Source organism: Artibeus jamaicensis, unplaced genomic scaffold (genome assembly GCF_021234435.1).
Source record: "Artibeus jamaicensis isolate MK-2021 breed Jamaican fruit bat unplaced genomic scaffold, CSHL_Jam_final contig_548, whole genome shotgun sequence".
Taxonomy (NCBI): Eukaryota; Metazoa; Chordata; class Mammalia; order Chiroptera; family Phyllostomidae; genus Artibeus; species Artibeus jamaicensis.
The window spans coordinates 3,210,245-3,237,588 of NW_026521883.1; the positions used below are offsets into that span (position 1 = coordinate 3,210,245).

At 37.4% G+C, this 27,344-nt stretch overlaps 1 long non-coding RNA gene and 1 pseudogene across 2 annotated transcripts in view; both read left to right on the forward strand.

Moving 5' to 3' along the window:
• Positions 1–27,344, forward strand: part of LOC119057017 (uncharacterized) — an 86,341-nt gene that overhangs the window by 20,937 nt on the left and 38,060 nt on the right. The window contains exons 3-4 of one of the 2 annotated variants that reach the window (XR_008392468.1): positions 14,490–14,532; positions 15,043–16,282. This is a non-coding gene — a long non-coding RNA (uncharacterized LOC119057017). Of the gene's footprint in view, positions 1–14,489; positions 14,533–15,042; positions 16,283–27,344 lie in introns of those variants that run through there. The other variant, XR_008392469.1, reaches the window with a different exon arrangement.
• LOC119057129 (uncharacterized) lies at positions 12,349–12,466 on the forward strand (annotated as a pseudogene).

Genomic DNA, 27,344 nt, shown 5'->3' on the forward strand with positions numbered 1-27,344 from the left:
GGGTAGATCTGATGATAATGATAATGATAATAGTAATATGTCCAGGCTGGTGTGGCTCAGTGGACTGAGCATAGGCCTACAAACCAAAGGGTAGCCCATTCAATTCCCAGTCAGGGCACATGCCTCGGTTGTAGGGCAGGTCCCCAGTAGGGGATTCATGAGGGGCAACTGCACATTGATATTTCTCTCCTCTTTCTCCCTCCATTCCCCTTTTTCTAAAAATAAATAAATAAAATCCATAAAAATAATAATAGAAAAAGAAGGTGGGAGGAACCTTTTGAAGGTGATGGATGTATTAATGGCATAGATTTTGGTGGTAGTCATGGATGTATACTTATTTTCACACTCATCAATTTAATACATAAAATATGTATGGATGTTACCTCCAATCACACCTCAATTAAATGGTTAAATAAATGTCAGTCTTAACTCCATCTTCCTTAGCAACTGAAACAAGAGAAGGTGATGAGGATCTCATGAAACAACTTCACTAGCCTATCTATGATTCTGCTCGAGTAAGATGAAAATCCTGATCAGTTTTCACTTTTAAAATTCTCTGAGATCCTTGATTGGTTGGAACAATAGGTACCTGTAAAGTGGTCACTTCCTGGCTTAGTGCTGTTCCTTGATAGATGGGGAACTAGATGCTGTGCTTGGCTACAAAGGAATTTAATTTTCTGTTAGTTATATGACTTGACTTAATAGCAATTCATTTGTGGCTTGCACTGTAATTTCCAGGTTTCTCATACCCCTATGAAACACTGAGTAATACACTGTGGGAATGAACTTAATTCAATTTGGCCCCCCTCTAGAGAAAAGGCCATAAGGACAGCATGTGTTGTTCTATTATTACCCAGTTGCTCCTGTCCACAATGGATGTTTATGGTTCATTGCCTTTTGAGGAACCACTTATATGGAAAGTTGCCAATGATCATCCCCAAATCCAAACAAAATGTCTTGCTCCCTGGTTTGGGGATCAGAATTAAATGGCTCATTTTCAAGTTGGTCAGGGCCACACATTGAGACGTTGATAGAAAAGTCCAAGGGGACTTAGGAAGTTAAGCCTAGGCCTGGGAGTGTGGAGCACCAACCTCAGAACCCAGGCTCTGCCAAAGTTCTCAAAGGAGAAGGCCTTCCTGAGGCCATGCTGGGAGGAGGGGTGATGCAGGGCTGTAACCACCCGTTTGGAATGTTTTCTAGACAAAGTGAACTTGAGCACATCTACATCTTTCCTCAGCAGTCTTAAGATGCCACTGATCAGCTTCATTCTGGAGCACCCATCTAAATGATGTTATGTGGAAATGTTAAGGGATGCATGTTTGGGAAATGTTAGCTTGGACAAGGTTAAATGAGTTTCTTTTTTGCAATATTAGACAAGGTTTACTTGATAGGTATTTATAGAGCATTGCATTTAAAACTTCAGGGTACACATTTTTCTCTAGTTTACATACAGAACTTTCTAAGATAGTTCTTGTACTAGGAGAAAAAAAATTCTCAATAAAATTTAAATATTTAAAGTGTTTCTTTACTACAGGATTTCTATGAGCCTTCAATATATTTGTACTCATTATGATTCATAGTTAATCTTTAGTATAATGTTGCTTTTTACATATTTACTTGACCAGGAGATCTCTTATCACTGTCATCGTATCAGTGCTAACAGTAGTTCAACCAGTAACATTTAAATAATTATTAGTGGGTTCGTGAAATCACGGCCTGGAGAAAAACTAAAGCTGACTTGATCTCCAAGGACTTTTTGAGGTCCACCTCAGAGTGGATGGAAGATACAACTCTTGGTTTCCTTTGTCCTGTCCTCTGGATTTGGGAATTATTTGTACTCCCAGTACAAACCTGGAATGGCTCCAGAAGACATCCAGTTTCCCTGCGGTCTCTAAACCACAGCCAATGTGTAGCTGACTGGCCCTACCGGAGCCATGTAAAACGTGCAGGGTTGTCTACTGCTTGAGAGCCCAAGCTCTGGAGCTGTGCAACTCAGGGAAGGTACTTAACTTGTGTCTCAATTTTCTCATCTGCAAAATGGGGATAATAATAGCATCTAACCCCTATAGTTATGTGAGAATTCAATGCATTAGTACATGTGAAAATATAAAACAGTGCCTGAAACGGAGTAAGTACTGAACACTATTAGCCATTTTTGGATCTGGACTGAATTTCTGAGGCTGCCCCATAAATGGAGATGGTAGGTAGGGAAGCCCTTGATCTCAGCATTAGCCCAAGTCAGTGGCTCTTAGCTGGTGGCTTCGGTCTCAGTGAAAATTAACAACTAACTTTTCTCTCACCTTAAATCTTGCCTTCCAAACTGACCACACGTAATTAATACCATTAGGGAATGCCTGAAAACATATACTTTCTTCTTAGAAAAAGTAAACTTTTGGTTTTATCTGGTGAGATTGAAATATGAACACCTGGTTTATTTGATGGCTTATGGAGCTGTATCTTTGTGTTTTTAAAATGTTCAAGATGTGCATGTCATCTGTATAGAAACTAAAAGCACCCATAGGCTGAATAGGTTTTCCTGATCTCATCCCACTATGGCCCTCAGAACTTGCTTATTCAGTTTAATAGGTATTGGTCTTGATGTACAAATGGCATGTTGCTTCCTTCTGATCCAGCTTCAGCAGCACTACTCAGAATGGGGGAGAATCCAGGGTTTCTGGCCCACTCTGGAATGATATCAGGTCACCTAAAGTTTACAGGATGTCTATGAACTCAGGAATGAAAAACAGACTCCTTTTATTCCTGTTACGTTTGGCTGAAATTTAGTGTGGTTTTTTTTTAAATTCCAAATAATACCATCTTACAGTCTAAGCTGAGATAACCTGATTCGAACTAATGTAATTAAATAAATTCAATAAATATGACAATTTAATGAGTTTGACTAATGCTACATATCAGTTCTCACATCCTTCCCAAGCAACTGTGACTGAGTTATCACATTATCTCCTTTGTGGATGGCAAACAAGACAATGACTGAAAAGGAAAATAATCCAGCCATAGATCGTCATTAGAGAATTCTTCATCAGTACATAATTTGCACTAGTCATTGATTTATTTTGCTCCTAACACTTGATTCTTTCTTCTCGTATCTTTCTAGGTAAGGTATGATTTACATGTGCAAATAGTTGAGATGAAATATTTTAATATGTTGATAGCTAAAATCATGTTTATTAATTCAAAAGTTTAGTTTTTACAAGTGAGCTCAGCTGGGTTCTAGACCAGTGGTACCATTTTAGCAGGCTTCTTGGAGATATCCTAGGGTAGCTAAAATTTTAAGATTCTTGGACGAAATTAGATAAACACAGTATGGTAACACTAGTTATTATCTAAAAATCTAAAACTTGAACTGAGAAGTCTTATTAATACAAGAAACCTAATTAATTTATATGCGGTATGGTAGAAAAAATAGTCTTTAGGTTATAAAAGAGGACAAGAGGTACAATTCTGATATTTCTCTATAGGAACTAAGATTTATTTTACCAAATACCCTATTGTGAAGGGAATACATACGAACAAAATAGAAACTTATGATAAAAGTGATTTATGCTAGGTACGTTATAATACACAAAATGATACTTATAGTCATTCACTGATTTAAAAATTATAAATAATAAAGCTATGTTTAAACATCCCAGAAGTAAATATATATTAATTCTTCCACAAGAGGACATAACCCATTAGGAAGATCAAAGGTGTTTGAAGATAAATTCTGCATCTGAGGATGATAGAGTAATATTTAGATTGAAAGTGGAAACACAGAAATCCCAGTATGTGGTATACATTTTAGAGGAACTCGTGCACACGTATAACCTAATGTGATGCTCAAAGGGACTCATCTCAGCTGTGTGGTCTGTGATAGTTGGAAGTTTACCATTTTAAAATGCCTGCCAGTAGGTGAAATGGATGAACAAATTGTACCATATTCTCATAATGGAATACAACCAATAGTTAAACTGAATAAACTAGATCTATATTTATGAATCTTGAAAAAATAATATCAGGTGACAAAAACAAGTTGCAAACTGTTACTTTATAGTATGATAAGACTTGAGTAATTTATTGGAAACATTGTTTAGAGATGCACAAAGCCATTTTCTATGTCATTTGTGGATGTATACTTTTCACATATACGTGCCATATATATGAAGGTGGCTTGTCAACCAGGGAAGTAGTTCCTCCTGCAGGAGGAAGGGGGATGGTTTTGGGAGGGGGGCTTCAACTGTATGTGTAATGTTTTATTCTGCACTAAATATATTAATTATAAGTTAAAATTTTGAAATTCTGAGTTGTAGTACCATTGTACACTACTTTCTGCACTTTTCATGAACTTAAAACATTGCACAATTTTTAAAAAAGAATTAAGTGATAGGTACAACCTCTTTTAGACTCTCCACATTTGTTCTATGTTAAAGAAAACAGAAAGGCATGTTCCACTGTGGGTTTTCCAGGGAGGATACATTGACCTAGCCAAACCTAAGAGACAGTCCAATCTCTTCTTTTGGACAGAGGGGACAGAATACTTGATTATTGCTCCAAGAGAAGTTTATAGTCTGGAGGGGTTTTTAGTTAATAGTTAATGCTTCTCTAGTAGTATTACTTTAGGGAATTCAAGTAATGCACTGTTGTTTGTAAATAAACTGGAGTCTGACCTTTCATCCAAGTTTATGTGTGCTTGGGTGAGCCTGCCCAATTTCCCTGGCTCTCCTCTTCCCCAGCCTTTCCCAGCTGGCTGTTCAACTCTCTCCATCTGCAAATGGCTGAGCTGATTCCAAGCAGGAAGTCCCTAACCCTCTTCTCTCCCTGTCTCTCTGCCTGTGTCTGGGTCGGGCTTGGTAAGGAGCCAGTTTTCCTGCCAGATTAACACACAAGGCCTCTGTGTCCTTGGACACTGTCCATACTTGACTGACCCCTGGGTCCTCAACCTTAAATCCTCTCTTGCTGCCAATCACTCAGTCACTTCTCTTCATGAGCTCCTGAGATTCTACTGCTTTGGGAAACAATACATTTGTCTTGTATTTGGCTTGACCATCGCTTCCCCAGATGAGGCCAGATCTCCTGGTATTAGATGCTATCCTCACAGCCTGGGCTTCTCCTGTGAAGTCTCATCACAAGTGTAGTTAAATTACTTTCATAATTAGTTTAATGTTTGCTTCCTTTGCTCTAACGAAGGGTCTATGAGGGCTTGGATTATGTTCCCATCATGAGAAACAGTACCAGTCATAGAAGATATACTGTATTTTTAGGACTCTAAGACGCACCAGACTGTAAGACACACCTAGGTTTTAAAGGAGAAAAATAAGAAAAAAAATTTTTAAGCAAAAAATGTGGTAAAATATTTAATAACCTGTGACCCCACCCTACCACCACACACACACCCACCACACACACACACAGTGAGCCAGGCAAGCTACATTCGGTCTATTAGACACACCCCCATTTCCACCCAAATTTGAGGGCAAGTACATCTTATAGTCTGAAAAATACGAACTATATTGATTAAGGGTGAATTAAGGTAAACTTTATCTATATACAGAAAATTCTATATATTTCTTAAGAATAAAAATGGAATGTACTAAGAGTTTAGTTTTTACAAGTTGTCCCTTATTACATTTTTTGAAAACTTTCAAATATACACTCAGAAGATAGATAACAACAAACTCTTTATGCTAGTACCCCTCTGAGTTTTAATGGTGATTAAAGTTCTGCAGTATTTTATCCTTTTTAAGTCTATTTTTTCTTTGTTGAAGTATTTAAAGCAAATTCCAGATGTCATGACATTTTACCCCTGAGTACTTCAGTATACACTTCCACACACAGACACAAAAGCCCATGGTGCCTAACCAAACCTAACAAAATCAACAATAATCCCGCCATCTAATGTTTAATCCATTTTCATTTTCCCTGATAGATTTTCACAATTGTAAAAAATGTTTTCCTACAGTTGATTAGATTCAGCATCAATTTTTTGTCAAGAATACTTCATAGGAGGGACCCCGTCCTTCAGATTGCACCCTCTGAGGAGGCTCACCCGTCGTTAGTTGTCTCACTGTTAGCGTCAACAAGACAGCCAAAGAGACAGCCTGGCTCCTCTAATATAAAGTTTTTATATTCTCCTTATAACTAACAAGTAATCGTTTTTGGCATTCTGCAAGTACCTAGCTCTCATGCATCTTTCTTCTAGAGTTTTTGCAACTGTTGATGACCATAGTCCGAACCAATTTCTTCATTAGAGATTGTAAAATAGATGTTTTGGTGTTCTGTTGCTTCTTCCACACTCACTTATCGGCTGGTAGAGGTCTGTAAAGTGGCACTTTGTGACATCAGTGGGGGTTATTTGGGTGCTTTGAAATATCATTTGTGTAGGACAGGCATAAGAAATGCCTCCTTCTTTCCCATGATAGAAATAGAAGGTTTATGCACAAGCAATTTCCAATGGATGCAGATTAATTTTAAGGACTTTCTCTTTTTTTTATAATGAGTATAATCATAAACTTCCGGATATTTTAGTACTTCATGTAATTTCAATGTCTATTCTTTTTGATTCTCAAGTTGGCTGTGGAGCGAGCCATCAAGCCGGCTCCCTCATCCCTCGTATCTCAACGCACCATTCATGTTTAAGACATTTCGTCTTTTTTGTACAACAACATGTCCAGGGTCATATTGTACATTCTTTTTGTTTTTCTTTGCATACTTGGAATCAGTTATTCCTCCAAGAATTTTTGTTAGTGTTTTTGGTTTTTGTCCTGAGGAGAGGGGATGGTATTTAGAAATCTAACTCTGGTTGTTGAAGTGCTTACTGTTATTGGACTTTTCAGTGGTCAGAGGCAGAAAGACATTCTAAAAATTATGAGTTCATACTGATATTTTCAATGAAAATATGATTAGAGGTTTTTACTTACCTTACTTTTCAAACCATAAGACGCAGCTAGGTTTTAGAGGAGGAAAAGAGAAAACAAATTTGAAGCAGAAAGTGTGGTAAAATATTTAATAACATAAATAACATAATATTTCACCAATGTAAATGTAAACAGAACTCAACAGCAACATTAACAACCATTATTCCTCCCAAATTGGGGGGAGGGGTGTCTTATAGTCCAAAAATACAGTAACATCTTTAATTTTGTTCTTGTGTCTATTTTTATCCTAAAAATGTTGGTTCCCTATAATATTAACAAAATTGCTCATTTATTTTATCTTGCAATATATAAAACAGTTTCAAAATAACAGTAATAACATCCTGATCATTAACACTACTAATAAGACTACAGAATGATGTTGAAATTCATTTGCAATTACTGACTATATCCCAGTAAGGATATATTTTCTGGTTACTTGAAGTTTTTCCTTTCTCTGTGAGGTTATGTTACCAATATGCCATACAAGTATTTTCATTTATTTCAGCTTGCTTTCAGTTCATAGAGATTTCTTTTTTCATTTTAACTTAACTTTATTTTTTGAATTATTAAAAAAGTACATCTCCCGTTCAAACTATAATAACAACCTTGAGAGAAATATTGTTTCTACCCTGAACCTTCCATTCTGTTTTCTACTTCTCCAATGCATAATTATTTTTAATAATGTTTGATTTAAACTTTCCATGTTTATATTGTGAAAATATAAGCATATATATATATATATAGTCTCCACTGTTACCTAAAAAACATATTATGTATACTATTCTACACGTTGCTTTTTAAAATAATAATAATAATTTAATAAATATCCTGGAGATAATTCTATATAAATATATAAAGTACTACCTTAATTTTTTTTATGGCTGCATAGATTCTACATGTAGATGCACTATAGGTATTTTTCTAAACCAGTGTCCAACTGATGGATGTTTGGGTTAATTTGAATCTTTTGCTATTGTAAATAATGTCACAATAATTTTGTGTGTGCATAATTTTTTCCTTTGGGATACATCTCTAAAAGTGGGATGACTAGATCAAGTGATAAATACTTATAATTTTTCTAATTATTGCTAAATTCCTTTTTACAGGGGTTGTACAATTATGCATTTCCACCAACAATATATAAGAATACCTGTTTATCCACAACCTGGGGAAGAGTGTAGATTCTAAGGAGTTTAGATTTTTGTCAGTCTCTTGATAGAGAAATAATATCTCATTGTATTTTAATTTTCATTTTTCTTAGTGTAAGTGAGGTTTATTTTTTCCCCTATGTTTAGAGAACATTTTGTTTTAATTTTATATAAACTACTCATGTCTCTTCCAAATTTTCTATCAGGTTGTCAGTCATTCCCTTCCCACTCTCAGCTTTATTGAGATATAATTGATATAACATTGTATAAGTTTAAAAAGTACAACATGATGATTTAACACATGCATATATTGCAGACAGAATAACTACTACAATAAGATTAGTTAGTACCTCCATCATCTCATATAAATACCATATTTTTGATGTGAGAGCATTTAAGATCTGCTTGTTTAGCAACTTATAGATTCCACAGAACTTAATTCATCTTAAAACTGGGAGTTTGTACCCTTTTACTGACATCTCATTCCTCCCACCCAGGTTGCCAGTCTTTCTTCTCAATCTCCAAGAGATCTTTATGTATCAACAATTAGTTCCATGATAAATGGAACTTTTTTATTTTATTGTGTCTGGGTATTGAGTCCTAGGTAGGAAAGCTTTCCTCACTCCCAACTTTAAAATTAATTCACTCATTTTTTTAATACCTATATGAGTTATTTCTCTACATTTGAGCCCTTGATACATTTGGAATGTATCCTGGTACATGGTATGAAATATAGATCTAATTTGATCTATTCATTTCAAAATTTCTATGTCAAACACTTTTTTAAATTAAAAACAATGTTTTAAAATCTATTTTTCTACCCTGGTTTGAAATGCCATGTATATAACTTATTACATTTTATATCAATTTGGCTCTGTTTTTTTTAACTTTCTATTGTTCCATTGCTTGTCTTTTTATGCAATAGTACTATGCAATTGAATTGCTGAGGCTTCTATACTATTTTTTAGTATTTTGTAGGGCCTATCTTTCCCCTTCCTCCCATAATAGCTCATTGTTTTCAGGAGTCTCCTGGTTATTCTTGCTTGTTTATTGATTTTTTGGCATGAAATTTAAAATTGATTTATCTAGCTCCAGAAAAGAAATCTAATGTTATTTTTATTGGGACTGAATTACTTTATCAAATAATTTTAAACTGATGTTTTTGTTGAGTCTTCCTACTCAGAACACAATTATCTTTCCATACATTCTGGCTTTACATGTAATATTTTAAAAACAAAAAGAGGGGCTATTTTTGTAATTTGCCTTTTTATGATTTTAACAATATATCAATATATCACATTGATATATGGTATTCAATATATCTTGAAGACCATAACATATTCCCTTCTATGAATGAACCACAATTTATTTGTGTTCTTTTAATAGGCATTGTATTATATGGCTACTATAAATATTCTGTGATGAAACTTCCTCAACATACATGTGCAAATATTTCTGCAGAACACATTCCAGAAAGAGGAATTTCTGGGCCAAAGCGATGCACACATTTAAAGTTTCGATAGATATTGCCATATTGCTTTCAAAGAATTGTATCATTTCCCATTCCATCAAAGATCGAATGAGAAAGCTTGTTTTTTTACACACTTGCCAATACTGCATAGAATCAGTGATTATAAACTTTGTAATCTGATACTTTCATTACACGGGCACCAGCCCACCTTGGCTGCTTCTCTAGTGCCCCCTGAGCCTTCATGTGACACGACTGAACAGAAACACACCGACTGCTCTGGCCAGGGCTATGTTCGATGGTATTACATGGATTGGCCATGGCACCTGGGTACCTCCAGGAAACGGTGTACACTACACCTTAGAGATATAGCAACCAGCAGTGAGGAATTTAGAGTATTTATATTCCAATGCCCCATCTATCGATGCTCTCAGGGTCATTAAGTGTGACACCTCTGGCTTAGCCTGTAAACTTGATCCCTGCCCAGGAAGGAAGCCTGAAGAGTCACAGTGTTGTCAGTCAGCAGTGAGGTGAGCGCTGGGAGGATGTGGATGGGGCTCCAACAGTATCGACTATAGATCTTTGTCAGGAAACTATACTTCATGTCAAAGAAACAAAACAAAATCACTTTGACGTGGCCGAAGAGGGCAGAATGTAGCAAAGACACAGATGCAAGACACAGAGCTCCTGAAACAGATATAAATGAAGTGTCACAGGGTTGTGCAAATGGGGCAAGCCAGAGCGTGAGAGGGACCAAGAGACACCCTTTACTAAGTTTAAGTTAAAAAAAACACAAAAACGACTACAGCAAGCACTTTGTAAATCTCCTTAGCAATCTATTGATGATGACTTTGTACTTAAAAATCAACTTTGAGATATTTCAAGTCATCTTGGGGCAAGGACACCATGAGATGAATAGAATCTGAGACAGTGAACAGTGAAAGGAGCATTTAGATCCAACAAGGAGAAAGATCATTCTCTTAACCCCACCTGGTGAAAGGTTTTCATCAGCTCCCTAGAGAGGAGAAATTGAAGGCTATGTAAGAATGTCACAGTACATATTTACAGTTTATGCTATATTTTCAATTAACCCCAGTCATTCTTGACTACTTCTAAGATTTTCATATAAAGTCCTGAGTTAAAGAACTCTTGTAGGCATTGTCATTGTTATTCTAACAATGTTATTCATTCTATCTATCTATCTGTCATCTATCATCTATCTATCTACATTCTTTCATTCCAAAATGTAAAATACTGCCCAAAAGACTAAAAACTCTGGAGTCAAACTTGCATTTGAACCCCATCTCTACTGATTGCTTGCTGACTAACTGTGAGCAACTTTCTGAGCTTCTCTGAGCTTGTTTCCTCATCTGTAAGGTTAGGAACATATCCCACAGGAATGCGGTGAAGACCCAATGAAATGCCTGGCGTATTACGAATGCTCCACAGACACTAAGTATTTTGTTAGAATAACAGTTCTGGGAATCCTTCATCACGGAAGTCAAGGTTCTGTGCTCCAAATAAATATAGTTCACGGAATAACTCTCCTTACAGAAGTCTGTTTCACCAGGCCTTACTTCTGTCTGAACACACCCACACTGAAAGTAGGAACAGACCATTGTGTCAGGATACCAGCAGTTCACATTGTTCTGCTAGGCCTGGGGACAAACTCAAAGTCATGTGTTTTGGGGAAAAGGCTCAAGGGCTGTGGCTCTTTAATGAGTAGGGACTTGTTCTGAGGAAAGGACACCCAAAGAGGCCCAGAGTAGCATACATTGTGAAAACTGGCTGGACAGGTACTTGACTCTTGCATTGAACAGCCAGGCCCGCTTTGTCACCTGGCAAGATATTTTGTTCTATGCCTGCAGAAATGCCTGGGATAAAAATAAAAGGATGTACCATGAGCATCAAAGCGCAGTACTCCGTGGCATATTTAGCACCTTTCAAATGGGAAACAAAACAAACATACAAAATAAATCTCAAAGAATTCCCTGTATGATTATTGCAAGAATATACTTCTTTGCTATTACAATTCTTCACCACAAAATTCTTGATATTAATTAGTGTCTGGTTTAATACAGCAATTAGAAGAAATGAGACCTGTTTTTTAAAAATACGTCATGCACTCTAAGAGACAAACCAAACAAGAATGTGGACTTCTTGTAAGTAAAAGCCAGTGTAGAGCACAGGGACTTTATGTGTCATTTCATGATAAATAACTTCGATTAAAGCTTCAGCACTTGGATCCAATTCCTCTCGTGCCAACTTTTGTTCAGAACATGCCTCTCTCATTTCATCACTAACTAAAATGATTCTTGGGGTCAAGAGAAGTATGGAAACATCATAATTTAGTTAAAAGGTATTGAATGCTCATTGCTGAAATGATAAAAGTCTTATCAACTTCAGGTTCTTTTGTATTCCACTCCTGGTAAGAGACACTAGAAGCATTAACTGGATAGAACATTTTCTAATGGAAGATAGTTTACAATGTTAAATTTCACAGACCATTTGAAAAAAAAATCTGTTTCATTCAGAAATGCCATGCATAAACACTGAAAACCTTGCTTTTCATCCATATGTACTTTATGGTAAATACTTCTGAAGGTTAGGTAACATGAATCTCTGGGCTGGAGTTGCCCATTAGGATGTAAGTAAGGGCAATGGATTAGATGCCTAAGGAGAGAGATGCTAGCACTGGGGTGTGAGGGAGTTTGTCTCAACCCTCGTGGAAGGGATTAAGTCTGTGAAGATCAGGACACCAATTTGTAGAAAGACCATCCTCATGAAGACTTATTCACTCTCAATACATATCTCTCTTAGCTTTGCACAGTGGCAGTATCGTAGCCAATAAAGTTTATCCAAGGCGCGATTATTGCTCATTGAAAACTTTTCCCAATACATATCTCTTCTTAGGAAGTGGGTAAACATGGCAGCCAGGAGAAGAAAAGAGAGTAAAGAACCCATCTGAAAAAAAGAAACACCAGCCTTTGGTTTCTGCTATATTATCTGGAATATTCACAGTAAACTAGCTTATAAGAAACTTCTACTCTTGAACTATAGTTTTCTACAAAGAATGGAACTATAGAATTGTTCTTATTAGTGAGAGTTTGTTGCTATATTTTTTGTTTTGTTTTGTTGAATTCTTTTCCCTGGTTTATGTTTCAGATATGAATAAAAGTCCATGAATGGAATCTGGTAACGTTCCACACTGAGTCATAAACAACTTGTAGTCAAATCTCAGTAATTCCCGAGCTGTTAATCTGAAGTTTCATTTGACCCTTGCCTTTGATGCTCAAATGGTACTATGAATCCTTTTTTTAAAAAAGGGTTTTATGTCATTTGTTCCTATGGTCTGAGGGGGCTTTGCTGAGCTGATACTCAGCTGATGTGAATGGTTTAATGGATAAGACCTGGGCAGCGTGAGTTCCCCTGAATTTCATGCCTTCCAAGCAACAGCACTGTGTGCGTGCAGTGGCTGTTGTCAGTTCAGGGATAATACACAGTTGGGTCTATACCTGGTGAACTGTAATAGAATCACAGATTCCTCAAAAGTGGACAGCCCTAGTAACTTGGGCTAGAAATGATTCATTATTTTAATCATCATATTTCTACAAATCATTTGTGTCTCTCGGATGGGACATTAGGCTTAAGTGGTGAGTATGAAGGGCAAGAAAATTTAAGGAAAATAAATAAAAAGAAATGTCAAATTTGGTGTCTAAGATAAGTCATTCTGGATTGGTTCTCATGGGTATCAATTCCCAGACTTCTTGCTGAGCTTGAGAAATGCAGAAAAACTGGAGAAGATGGAAGCTGGGCAAGGTGTCTGCAAAATCCTACTGGTCCTTTAGGGATAAAGGGAGGTTATTTTAGGATCAGAAATATGTTCTTTGGAAATGTGCCTGTTTTTTGAATTTGGATTTTCCATAATTATTTTTTATGTTCTCCCTTACTTAGTCACTTTTCTTAAAAGGTCAATGACAAACCACAGTAACAAAATAAAAAAAATAACATGAGTATATGTATTTGTAAGCATAAAAGAAAATATTACATCAGTTTCAACTGGGTCAGGGGTAATGGGGAGGGTGTGACTATTCTTGAGTCAAGGCCTCAGTGGGAATTAACATGTGGAATCCCATTCTGCAGTGACTTCCTCAGGATTTCTTTTTTCTGCTAAAATATTGGAACATTTGTGTTTTACTCATAAGGAGGCCATCTCTCCTTATGCTATACTTTGTTTTGCTTAACACACATGGTGCTAAAATATGTTTATAAACTGTTGAATAGGAGTAGAAAAATTGAATGCTAAATAAATTTTACAACATGCTATCAAAGAATTATTTTCTAGATTATTGTTTGTGTAGATACACATTTTGGTATATTGTTTGCCAAAAAAAAAGTGGAAGGTAGTTACTCTGAAGTGATTTATCATGGTATATTTTGACTTATTTCTATTTTCTTTTCATTTTTTTCTTAAATAAATTTGACTCGCATGGTTTAATTCTGGTTTGCATAACTACTTGTCAGATAATGAAATGGGCAGTATCATGACATTTCTTACCCCTTTATTTGTAATTTTTCAGGAAAAGATTTCAATAATATTATTAACAAGCTAAAAGTGTCTCCCCAGGATTTTTGACTTTTCAAGCTGATTTATGGTCTAAAATCTGCAATGTGCCATTTTTATTGAGAGTGTGAACTGGAGTGACAGTAGTGCCAAATGGCCTAATGTAGTCATTCTCTCAAGAGAGATCTCCTTCCCTCCCTCTATTCCACCTCCCAACCTCAGGAATTCCAATAGCCTTACTGTATGTTATGATGATTTATAGGAATGATATAATATACATTACTCTTTTACAAAAAAGATCTGAGGTGCCTGCTTTTTCATAAGAGCTTTTGACCAAAGCTAAACAATGAAAATAAAAAACGTTTGTTTATTTATTTATTTAATTTATTTGCAAGGGTAACAGTGGGTGGAAAGAGAAAGAGAAGAGGCCATGAGAAGGTAAGGATAGCTCTTTTTGTCGGGGACCCATTTCTTGGTTTTGCCTGAGCTCTTGAAGGGCGGGGGTTGGGTTTGGTTTCCTGGTGCAGTGCTTTGAAGTACCTCCCTTCCAGAAACCCACAGTTGAGAAGAAAGTGAGATAAGCACACAGATAACTATAGTCCTAAACAAGTGAGGAATTGAGTAATTTAAGAAGTTTTATAAGCTACTTTTAAAAGAAATATATTCATTATATTGTCAAGTACATAGAGTAAATTGACTCCCAAGAAGTATTATCAAATTTTAGTTACTGATGATAACTCAAGTTTTTGATGAAATGTTAGATTTTTTTAAAACTTTAAATGATGTTAACATGTTTTAACTAGTTTTAAAAGAACCAATTTTAGATTTGGCTCTATGGACATGTTTACTTTTCTCACAATTGGTTGGTCTGGGTCACACATCACAGAAAAAGGAAGAACAAAGAGGTTTTGCTCAGCATCAGGCCACGGTGTATTTTTTTTCCCCCAGGGTGAAACTCTTCAGGGACATATGGAAAGGTGAAGAGAAAAATCTTAAAAAGCACCACAGTATTCACAAAAGCCGTCCCCAAGTTGCTTCACTGAATGTAAAACTAAGACATCTGTTCACTGATTGTCAGTCCAAGTGCTGACAACCCATTCAGCTTACTGATGTTTGCACAGAGCCCAGAGAGCTGAAGAAAATCAGATTTTAAAGAAGTGAAAAGAATGACAGACTCAAAATATAAGTGTCTTAAAAATTCCTTATTATTACAGGGGAAAACATCAGATAGCTGAGAGATGAAATGTCCCTGGGCAATAACCAAGCCCCTGTGGGTTTGTAGGCCTCTATCTGGAGCTGCACAGAAATGGAATTACGTGACTCGAGCAGCCTGCTTCAGTGTCTCTCCCACAGGCCTTGCAGGGCTGGAGGATGAGATCTCCCAGAGTCAGGCAGCTCAAGGGGAGAAAATTCACCCCGAGGGAAGACAAATGTTTTGTAATAAGTGTGAGTGATTGGCTGAATGGAACAACTGCTTTTATCTTTGCTACCGAGTCTCTGGATTCTGCCAAGTATATTTATGCTCCTTGGCAAAGACTGGGTTTTAATTTCTTGGCAAAACATATGCGCAGACATCTCTTTTACAACATCTGGTTAAAGATCCTACTTTGTAAATACGCACTCTACAGGGTTTAAAAGCTACAGTGGGGGATTAAATAACATACCCCTCCTTATGTCTTCTGAGAGAAAAGAATTATTCATGAAAAGAGAACTTCATAACAGTTAACGGGAAGGAGTCCCTTTTGTACAGGCATTTGGTCCATCGCTTCTGCTTCCAAGCATTCTCAGTTTCTGAGAGGCAGTCTGGATTCTTAATGCCACTTAAAAAAATAGAGCAGCACCCTCCAGACCACCTTTTGGTTCCTCATAAATTCTAGGGTACGATAGACTCATCTTTCTTCCTGTCTGGTGCGAATGTGACTGTGATTTCAGCACTATGAAGTCACCAAAAACACTGGAGTGGGCGATTAGTGAGGTTATTAACTGTCACTTAAGAGCAGAATTCCCTATAAAAGCCAGGCCAAGGACCCAGGCGTAAGTGAGCTCTTGGCACACGGTTCTAAACAAAACTGACAGAAATAAAACTTGGAGCTCCTGAAACCCATGACCTTCTCTTGTGAGAAAGTGCTCTGACAAGGAAAAATGTTTTGCATAGTGATGTGGATTGCCCCCCCCCCCCCCCCCGGCTGTGGCCACACTAACCTAGAGAAAGAGCGGAGTGCAATGTCCATTTGAAGCAGGTTTGTGGTTGGGCCCCCAAAATCAACTCTTTTGTTCAAAGGGAAAGGTTTGTTTTTTTTTCTTGTAAGTGCTAGGTACCTGGTACATGATAAAATGCAGCCTACCCATAGCCCCCACATTATATAGGCAGTCTCCTGAGGGATATCTACTCAGTCAAGTTCTGCTACCATTAGCAAGGATCTAAATTTTCATCGTTTCAGTCCCATTTTAATAAGGAAAAATTATGTTTTATACTCAGTCATGATAATTCTATAACTTCTAATCTAGAACAAAGATGGTGAATTTGTGCCACATATTGTATATAACTCTCTGGTTTGGTTGGTACCCATTGTTAATTGATCATGCATCCCAATAAGCCTTCAGAATTCTTCTTGACAGAGCACTTCAGGCAGCTATCACCCAAAATACTTACTCTCAGGATATAAGAGTGTGTCATGGCACCCAAGGGCAGGAATGCAGGAATGTCTTGTGTGGGTCATCTCCGTTCCTCCTTGAGCATTTGTGGTAGGCAGAATAATGGCCTCCATTTCTACTAAAGAAAATTCTACTTTACATGGCAAAGAGGATTTTGCCAATATAATTAAGTAAAAGATCTTGAGTTGGGGAGATTACACTGGATAACCCAGGTGGATCCCAAATAATCACAAGTGTCCTTACAAGAGGGAGCCAGGAGAGTCAGAGTAAGAGAAGACATGGCAATAAAAGCAGAGTTTGTAGTGATGCAGCCACAAGCCAAGGAATGCAGGCAGTTTCTAGAGGATGGAACAGGCAAGAAGTGGAATTGTCTAGAGCCTCCAGAAGAAACACAGCTCTCCAACCCATGTTAGACTTCCAACCTTCAGAATTGTAAAATAATAAATCTGCTTACTTAAGCTACTAAATTTGTGGTAATTTTGTTACAGTATCAATAGGAAATGAATACAGCATTTTCTTCATTTGTCTGTCTCTAATGGCTGAGAGACTGGCTTTTTTCCCCCCTCCTCAGTTCATGTGGCCAAATACAGCCTTCCCAGAGTGCCCAAGGTTACATGTAGGTTGATGTTACATGCAGATTCTGACTCAACTCTCTTGGTTCCAATTTCTAAATTCCAGGAAGAAAAAATGACCAGGTCAGCTTGGGTTAGAGGCTCCCTCTTTGGCTGGCCAACCAAAACCAGGGTGTAGGGTCACATGGCATAAGCAAAACTGCTAGGAACCCATTTCTGTGGGTGGGCTGTGTAGCTCACAGAGCTGAGAGACAGGGTAGCCCTCTCAACACTGTCTACTACATTGTTTATGCCTTTATTTATTGACTTCCTTTATTTATTAGTGTCATGGATCGATCACACTAATGGCCCCATTGTTTCATGCCTTGATATATTTATACCTTTTGAGAGTACCCTTCTAACCTGATCTGACCTTGGCTGCACGCCTCGCTTTGGCCAATGAGACATAGCAAACTTGACCCAAGTGGTCTAGTAATAGCTCTTGCATATTTCCATTGCTTCTCTTGGAACCTCATCCCTGCTTTCAGAGCAGACCCAGGCCAGCCTACTGGAGGATGAGAGACCATGTAACACAGACCCAAGTCATCCCAGCTGAGGTCATCCTAGACCAGGCAGTCCCCAGCTGACCAGAGAGCTACCACAGTTGTGAGCCCCACTAGCCTGGCTCGGATCATCATGGTCACTGAGCCAACCCCTGGACACATGAGCAAGACTACATATTACTGTTGAATGCCACTGAAGTTTTATGGTTGTTTGTTACACAGCATTGTTGTGGCAATAGATAATTGATACAGGAGAATGTGATATTAAAACATAATTTGATTTCCTTGATTCTGTTGCCTTCAAAGCTGTTTCTAATTATCCTAGGAAAAAAATGGCTTCCAGCATCTCAGCTACAGATCAGACCTAAAGCATCAGAAAGGAAGGAAGGCATATAAATGGTTTTTTGCAAGTCTCGTATTTATTCAGCCCTCCGGCATTAAGCTAAGTGCTCTAACCAAGCCTACCTCATTGGAATCTCAGAAACACTCTGTGAAGTAGGCTTGTTTATAGATGAGGAAATTGTAGCTCAGTGAGAGTTAAGTAACTTGCTCAAAATTGTTTCCACAGTACAGTCAAGAATTCAGATTTAAGCCCAGATCTATCTTATAAAGCCATCTTTCAGTGCCCTGCTTAAAAATTGTAGTAAATAAAAATATAAGACTCTCAGTTAAATCCAAATTTCAGATAAAAATCATTATTTATTTGATCTTATTGGTGGGGAAGAATCTGTGTATATAATAAATGTGGTAGGTCTCATTCTACCCTAATAAGAGTGTATTTGAAAGGAACTGATTGTCATACCTGCAGAAGAAATCAAGTTCTGAGAGGGCTTCCAAAGGAGGGATGCTGAGGCCCTGCTCTCACACTCCTAAGACTCAAACTCTTTGAACAGTCTTTGACCTCAAATGACTCTGGTTGTGTATGCTTGGGATATTTTTCTGAGCTACAGAGTGGGAGCGTCCAGGTACTTTTGCTGACTTTTCTCTAAGTTGCTTTAAAAAGGAGTGGAAAGTATACGAATCATTGGATGTATTTTGCTGGCTGTTAATGAATTAAAAAGTCTGAGGATACAGAGTTTTTTTCTAACTAAGAAATTAAGGGCACATCAGAGTAAATGAATAATAGCTTTTGCATATGGTGCTTGTAAGTGCCAGGAATTTCTTTGAGCATTTAAAGTATGTTAACTCATTTAATCCATGCAAAAACTCTACAAGGTAAATGCTATTATCATCATTTCATTCTAAAGATGTGGAAACAGAGAGGTTAAATAAGTAAACTAAGTTTGTACAGCTAGTAGGCAATGCTGCAATTCAAACCCAGGCTGTCTGTTAGATGTTTAACCACTCTGTTATACTGCCCCTTGGCAAGTGTCCACTGAAGTTCTTCTACATGTCAGGCATTGTCCTGGGATTTGGTAGTGAACAATACCATTTCTGCCTTTGTGAATCATGCATTTTGGTGAGGGAAGGCAGAAAATGAAGGTGAAAAAGTGTTCCAACAGCAGTAAGTGCTATGATGATAAAGCAGGATCACATGATGGAGAGTTTCTAGTAGAAGGATGGCTGCATTAGAATGGGGAACCATTTTTTGAGGAAATGACATAGGATCTGAGATCTAACAGGAAAAAGGAGCTAGGCATGCAAGGCTCTGGAGGAAGAACACACCAGCAAAAGGGAATGTTCTTATGAGAAATGTGTTTGAGACACAGAAGTAATGCTGACATGGACTGGCAATGGGAGAGAGGGGTAAGATGTGGTCTGAGGGGCAGACCACAGAGTGCTCTGTGAGCCATGGTATAGGAGGACTGTGCTCTTGGTAGGATGGACAAACATTGGAGAGTTTTAATAATGGGAGAAACATAATCTGATTTTGAGTTTTAAGGGTCACTATGGATGTTCTATGAAGAACAGATCACATGCCAGTGCAGGGGGGGTGTGGCTGATGAAAGTGGAAGTAGGAGGCGCTGTTAGGAGCCTATTACAGTAGTCCCTGAGGGTGGGGGTGGAACAAGGGTGGTACAGTGGATGGATTTGGGGAATGTCTGTGGGGTGGATTTGGTAGGACTTGGGGATGGATTGCAGACAGAGAATGAGGAATTAAAGCAGGTACCTGGCTTGAGCATGTCAGTGGTTGTGGTACTATTTAATAACATGAGGAAGCCTGGGGGGAAAGCAGAAGAGACTTGAGATGCTCAAGAGTCACCCAAGAGGGACTACTAGGGTGTTAGCTGGACCATCCTTCTCTATCTCTTTTGTCTGTATGTTCTCTCTCTTTTTTAAACCCAGAAAAAGGGCTTAGCATATCTCTTAGATCCTTAAATAGAATTCAATCATACAGAAAAGCCTCAAGGAGCAATGTAAACTGAAGATTTCACTTGGGAGGTGGCAAAGGCATTTTATGTCATAAACTCATAGCAAACAGCTTAAACACAATTTAGACAACTGGTCCTTGGCCCTGTATTCACAGTTTTCTCTCTGTCTTCTATGCCACACACCCAGTATTTCTGATTCTTCCCTTTTCGAATGTACTTCTACTGTGTACTGACCTTCTGGTCTCAAATTCCTCTTTCTGCTATTACACAGAACTAATCAGCTCTGCCTCTGAGTGGGACCCAAATTTATACACCCAAACCCATCAAGCTGCTTAGCAAAAAAAATATCTCTTAGATATCAAAGTTCACCCCTCAGGTTTAAAAGCTTTAAGGTCATAAATAAAAGTAATTTTTCCATTTTGTATATGTATATATGTCTACACATAAAAATGAATATCTCAGCCCTCCTTCAATATAAAGAATTATTCTTTAAAGATTAATGGGTTTGTGAGCTATTTATCATTATAGATTTCAGTTAAAAATGATTTTTTTCTAAATCACAATTATTGTAGTTATGATTTTTTCACGCATAAAAAAATGGTTTTCTTGACTGAGAATTCCTAGAATCATAATATTTTTACTACTTTTTTTGTTTGTTGGTTTCCTTACTCAGTCTTCTAAGACCAGAAGATAGAATATGCTTCCTGTGTCTTGGCTAGATAATGCAATGCATAATCCCTGTGACCATCTGGTGTTTGCATGGTTCTCAACAGCGACCGACTTGGTGCCAGGCCCTGTGAGAAATAAGAAGAACCAAGTCCCTGCTCCCAACAAATTTATATGCTAACAGGGAAGACTGTGTTCTAGAAAATTCTTCATGATGAGTTGTTAAAAAAAGGATTGTGAATGTTATTTTATATCTGCTTAAGGAGTAAGTACTCTCTCCTTATTTCAGAAAGCCTGCCTTGCACATAACTGTCACCAATGTGACCAAACAGAAATTCTATCTTCGTGTAGCATTTACTGACACACAATATTTATAAATTTGTGATGACTCTTGGGAACAGAATTCCATGTCTTATCTCCAGTGGTCAGGTTCAAAAAGCCAAGAGCACTCAGTAAAGTCTTCTGCCAGCAAGCCCTGCTTTAGGAGGGAGTGATTATTCCTTTGAAAAAGTTGAGTTCCTGTGTGATGAGCAGGCAGGCAATCTGGGTGCGTCCCACCAAGAAAGAAATCTGAAAGGGGTCCCTAAACCTTTTAGCCCCTTTGTCAGGAAGCTTTCATTTTTGTATGGCTGTTGGATGTTAACTCAGAATATGCAGCCCAGAAAATCAACAGCAGATCATCTGTTAAAGGAGCGGTGATAACACTTTCCATTTGTCATCCTTCAGGAAATATGAGTGGGTGTCAGGAAACAACCTCAAAAGTAAGTGGGTTGGAGATCATTTCCCCCCCTACACTTGTAATTACAATAGCAAAGGCCATCTAAAAAACTATGTTTGATCCAACTAATAACATCAATAAGCAAATAAATGAATCTGAGGTCTATGAAGAACATTGGGTGAGTCAGGAATGGGTGATAGTTTGTGTTCTGGACTCGTCATTTGGCTGCCCCCTCTGGAAGAGCAACAGGAAGTGCCCTTAGACCAGTTCAGTACACAGTGTCCTGGGCAAATGGACAAGTCTCTGGGCACTGCACCGTCCAGGGATCTCTGACTCGGGAATGTAGTCACAGTTGTCGTTATGAGGTCTCTCCTGAAACACAGCTTGGCTGCTTCTATTGCATGGAACATTCTCTCTCTGTCTGTCTCTCACAAACAACTTTTTAGTCGGTTTTCTCACCATAGTAAAATCCACACACTTAGATTGCCTTTGCAGAGTTGCTTCTTACTTTATTATCCACATTAATAGACTGTTGGTTATTCTATTACAAAATATTTATTAGTTATGTTATTCTTAAAAATTTCAGACTCATAAAAAGGAATATAACAAGGATGTGGGTGCCTACTATTCAGAATTAATGTTAACAATGTATTTTATTTGCTTCAGATTGTTTTAGACATAAAAATTAGAGGTAATGTCCCTTCTGAGCCCTCCCATCTCTCTCCTCCCTCTCCTTCCATCCCCAGAGACAGCCACCCTCAGCAATTGCTGGCAATCTTGTCCTTCTAGGTTTTTGTAGCTTTCTACAGATGTTTGCATTCCTAACATTTAGCTTACTTTTGTATGTCTTGAAATTTTACATGTGTCACTTTGTAAGTCAATCTGAAATTTGTCTTTTTTCATTCAACATTGTTTTTGGTATCTGTCCATAAGGAAGCGTTTAAATCTAGTGTATCCATCAATTCTGACAGATGCGAGGCTATGTCACAATTTATTTATCCACTTATTTAAAGTTTTCTCCTTTTGCTTCCTCTAGCAATAATAAGCAATGCTGATATGAGAATATGTATATATATCTCCTGTGCCAAAATCATACTCTCTATGGTATATTTTTAGAAGTGACACTGCTGGTCAGTACACATCCTAATCCCTTGAGCCCTTTTACCTTACATGGCAAAAGGACTCAAAGATATGATTAAAATAAGAATTCTGAGATGCAAAGATAATCCTGGATTATGCAGGTGAGCCTGATATAATCACAAGTGTCCTTTAAGAGGAAGGCAGGAGGATCAGAGTGAGAGATTCGATGAAGAAAGCACAGGTCAGAGTGATATTGCCAGGAGCCAAGGAACGCAGACAGGCTCTAGAAGCTGCAAAAGGCAAGGGATGGATTCTCTCCTAGAGCCCCCAGAAGGAATGCAATGCCACTGACATCTTGATCTCAGCCCTGTAAGTCTCGTGTTGAACTTCTGATGGCTAGATAGTCAGAGAATAAATTGGTGTTGCTTTAAGTCACTGTGTGTGGTAATTTGTTAGAGCTGTGATAGGAAACTAATACATTTGGTTATTCTTGCTTTTTACTTCTCATGAACTTTAGAATAATTTTGTTAAATTATACACACACACACATTCTATATGAAGTATTGATTGGAATTTCATAGAAAAAATGGATTTGATATCTGTACATTATTGAGTCTTCTCATTCATGAGCATAAATATATCTGTACATGTTTTTATGTTTTTCAGTTATGTATTATAATTTCCTCTATAAAGTTTTTCACATTCTTTGATAGATTTATTCTGAGGTACATTGTAGGTTTTGTTGTTCATGGAACAGAATTTTTAAAAATTATATTTTCTCATTGAGTCTCACAAACTCATTGTTTGTGTATAGGAACAATATAGGTTTTTCCAATTGACCTTCTTTCCAGTAAACTTGTTGAACTTTAAAAAAATTATTACAATATTTGCCTGAAGTTCCTATTGGATTTTCCATGTAAACAATCATTATTTATAAACAACATGTCTTCCCTTCTAGGCTTCACACTTCTTGTTTCTGTTTCTTGTCTAACTGGATTGGTTTGCCTTTCCAGGTCAATGGACTAGGGCAGTGATAGTATTTCCTCCTTTTCTGGTCAGTTGGCTTTGTAGTTATCTGTGTTTTCCCCCACTTTAAATAATGAAACAACCTGTACTGGTCTGGGCATAGCCTCTCCAAACCACGGAGACTTGTTCTACACAGATATTTATAGAATGAGCCTCTCTCTCTGTACCGTTTGTTTTCCTTGGCCCCAAAGGCAGCCTTATTGGAAAAGTTAGTAGACTCACCCTTAGGAACCCTGTTTATGGTATAAAGGTAAAAATATCACCAAAGGGAGCAGTAAGCCAAGCAAATCTTAACAGTATTTCTCTTCTTCAGAATCTCTTTGATCAGTCTAGGATATCCAGGCTAGATATGGAGAGGATCTTTTATCAGGTTCCCACCGTCTCCTCAATGATGTGAGTGACTGACCTGCAGCAAGCCTGGTGCAGTCTTGGAGCAGCACATAAACCTGGTCCAGGATGCAAACTAGCTGAAGGAGAAAATCGAGTCCCTATTGGAGGTACAGTGGGCTCAGCTGCTGTTCAAAGGGGATCTGAGAGGAAAAGGGAAACTTGGGACCCTGCCACTACCTTCCCATGCCAACAAAGTGAAACAGCAAATCCTCAACAGTGTGCATGAGCTATAGTGGTGCCCAATCTAATACAAACATTCATGGCTGCTGTTTCACTTCTGCCTCCATACCTGGCAATGACTTCGCTTGTGGCCAACTGGAACCACGTAGACAGAGAAAGGCACTCTGGGAAGTGTAGTTCTAGCTTGACTATACCGGCACAATAGAAAGCCCACACAATTGTCTTATTAGATAGTAAGAAAGTATTTTATGTACATCAAATTATCTTAAATAGATACAGAAACCTTCACTGGGTCAAATTTTAAGAATTTTGATAAAGTTTATTAAGGCTTTATTTGGAGAATATTTTTCTTTCAACATTGGACATTGTGCATTATATTTTCCGGAGTCCCTCAGAGTTGACAGTTGAATTTTCTTTACTGTTCATTCACATTGGATAATAAATGTGTACCATATCATCAACACAAAAAATAGGCAATGTGATATAAAAGAAATAGCAATTTATTTTCATTTTTGTTCAGATATATGCATATATATACCATATATATAATTATATATAATTATTGTTTTGCATATGTCATTCACCACTGTAACTTTGCTTTCAAATCCTTTTTGGAGGAAGTATGTAGGACACATAAATAAAAACAATATCTCTATAATTTTGATTTTCACAGAACTTTCCAAATACAAGTACAGAGATTCTTCTCAATCAACACTTGCATTTCTGGAGAAGAATCCTTTCAGTGAATATTTTCATTTATTTACTAATGTTTGCATACAAGATACACAGTCATAATAATCTCTTCATAATAAAAGTACAAGTTCTCTTCTTATGTGTGTATTTGCTAATTTTTCTTTTATGTTTGCTTTTCAGCTAAAACGAGATACCCATGTTGGTCCTGATTCTTGGTTAAGAATTCTTCACTCAAAATAAGTAGTCTAAATTCAAAGCAAAACTTTTGGGAAAAGATTTAAAGTGGAAACCTACTAAAAAGTTTTTAAAATATGGCATCTGACCTAGTTTATTATTTATGTCACTATTTTGAGATCTTATCTTAAATTTTTAGGAAACCCAAACTACAGCTTCTGGTTTTAACCCCTGGAGTATTGTTCTATGGCATAAGAAATGCAAGCGTTTATCAGCTATCAGTTGTATTTTATGTTGTGCCTTGGGAAATGTTCATGTAAAATAATGTATTTTAGTATAACATCATTACCACTTCAGTACAATTTACACTTTGAAAATCCTCCTGAAATATATAATTTTGTGACTTACCAAACTGAGCTTCTTTATTTAAAGTTATTACTGAGCTTAAAGACGACACAATGAGTTCACAAAGATACATCTGCCCAAGTCAGTATTCAGTGTTCTTTGCTTTTTTTCCTTAAAAGTTGGGGACTGTTTGTAAGATTATCTTCTGGAGAAAAGCAACTAGTCTGTGGTGTATTTTTCTATCGGTTATCTACAACAAGTATGTTTCTATTGTAGATTTTGGTGTAGATGGTACAATTCTATAGGTATTAGTGAGATGCCTATCATATTGTCCTAATTAGGATCTCAGAAGCTATAGTTGATGTGAAATGAGATGAATTTCTTTTGGTAAATTGAAACAACATTTTGAAGATAATGCCCTCAGAGGTAAATATAGTTTTGAAGAAAAAGCAGGGTCTAGGTTAGTTTTAGTTGCTCTAATCAGTTTTAGCACAGCATTACAAACATATTGTTGACTATAATGTTGAATTAGTTTGATTTTCATTAATGTCATGGGAGAAAGAGAAGGTCAGGTGCACCTCCATTAGAGGCTTAAAAATGAATAGATGTGGACCAGGCCAGGGGAACAGGGGCAATGCAGACTGAGGGCAACATAGCCAAGGCCTGAAGTGGTGGGACCAGAGGCATCTCAGCAGTATGGTGAGATGTCAGGGGTTGCATGAGAAGAGAGGAGAGACTGAGTAGATCCAGTTCCCCTTTATTTGTCTGTTGAGGAGCCTGGCTCTTCCCCTGGAGATGATAGGGAACTGACAATTTAAGGAAACTGATGATTTAGGGGTGAATTGGTTCTGGGCATTAGTCATAAGTTGGACTGCTAAGTCATGTAGATGCAATGTTATATAGTGAAGTTCTATTCCTAGAAATCTATTTCATAAGAAGAAAAATCCCAATCATAAAAATGAACAGAAAGATATAAAATATATGCTTTTACAAATGTGTACTAAGAGCTAGGTAGTGGAACTACTTTTTTTTTTGCATGAACTGAACGGAAGTTGTAATGAACGTTGGAATACTTTGTTTTTCCAAAGACCTTTGGCCTCAGTTAAAAATGAGGGTCATGTGCTTCTAAATTATTTGCTGACAATTAGATTTACTCATTCACTTAATAATTATTTATCAAACCCTTACTACATGAGATATTATTCTAATGGTAAACAAAAAAAAAGGCAAAAAAAGAAAAACCCCAACCTGCCATCATGGAGATATTTTCTACCTGGAGAGAAAGACCATAAATATGCACAGACAGACAGACACTTCAGGGCTAAGGTTTAGGGTTAGGATCCAGGAAAGAAAAAGAAGAATATTTGATTGAGTTACCATAGTTGAGTTTTTGGACTGTAAGATGCACTGGACCATAAGATGCATCTAGGTTTTAGAGGAGAAAAATACGGAAAAAATTTTCAAAGCAAAAAATGTGGTAAACTATTTAATAACCTGTGACCCAGCTCCACTGCTGTCCCCATCCCCCACAGTGAGCCAGGGAAGCTACATTCAGACTATAAGATGCACCCCCCTTTTCCTCCCAAATTTTTTGGGAAAAGTGTATCTTATAGTCCCCAAAAATGTGGTATATTTTATGTAAGTCAGGGAAGACATCTCTATGGAGGTGATATTTGAGCAGAAACCTGAATGAAAAGAGAGAATGGGCGATGAGGCTGTTTGAAGGAAGACACAAGCACGAATGACTCCAAATGTCTTTGGATGGTGTCGAGACGGGTGGGGCTGCTGCTGCTCAAGTCACTGCTGCTTTGGTGATTCCTTGATGTGAGCACCGATGTAGGTTCGCCTCTGATTTTATTGGGCTCCTCGGCATCCCCAGTCAACCTGACTTGTTGGT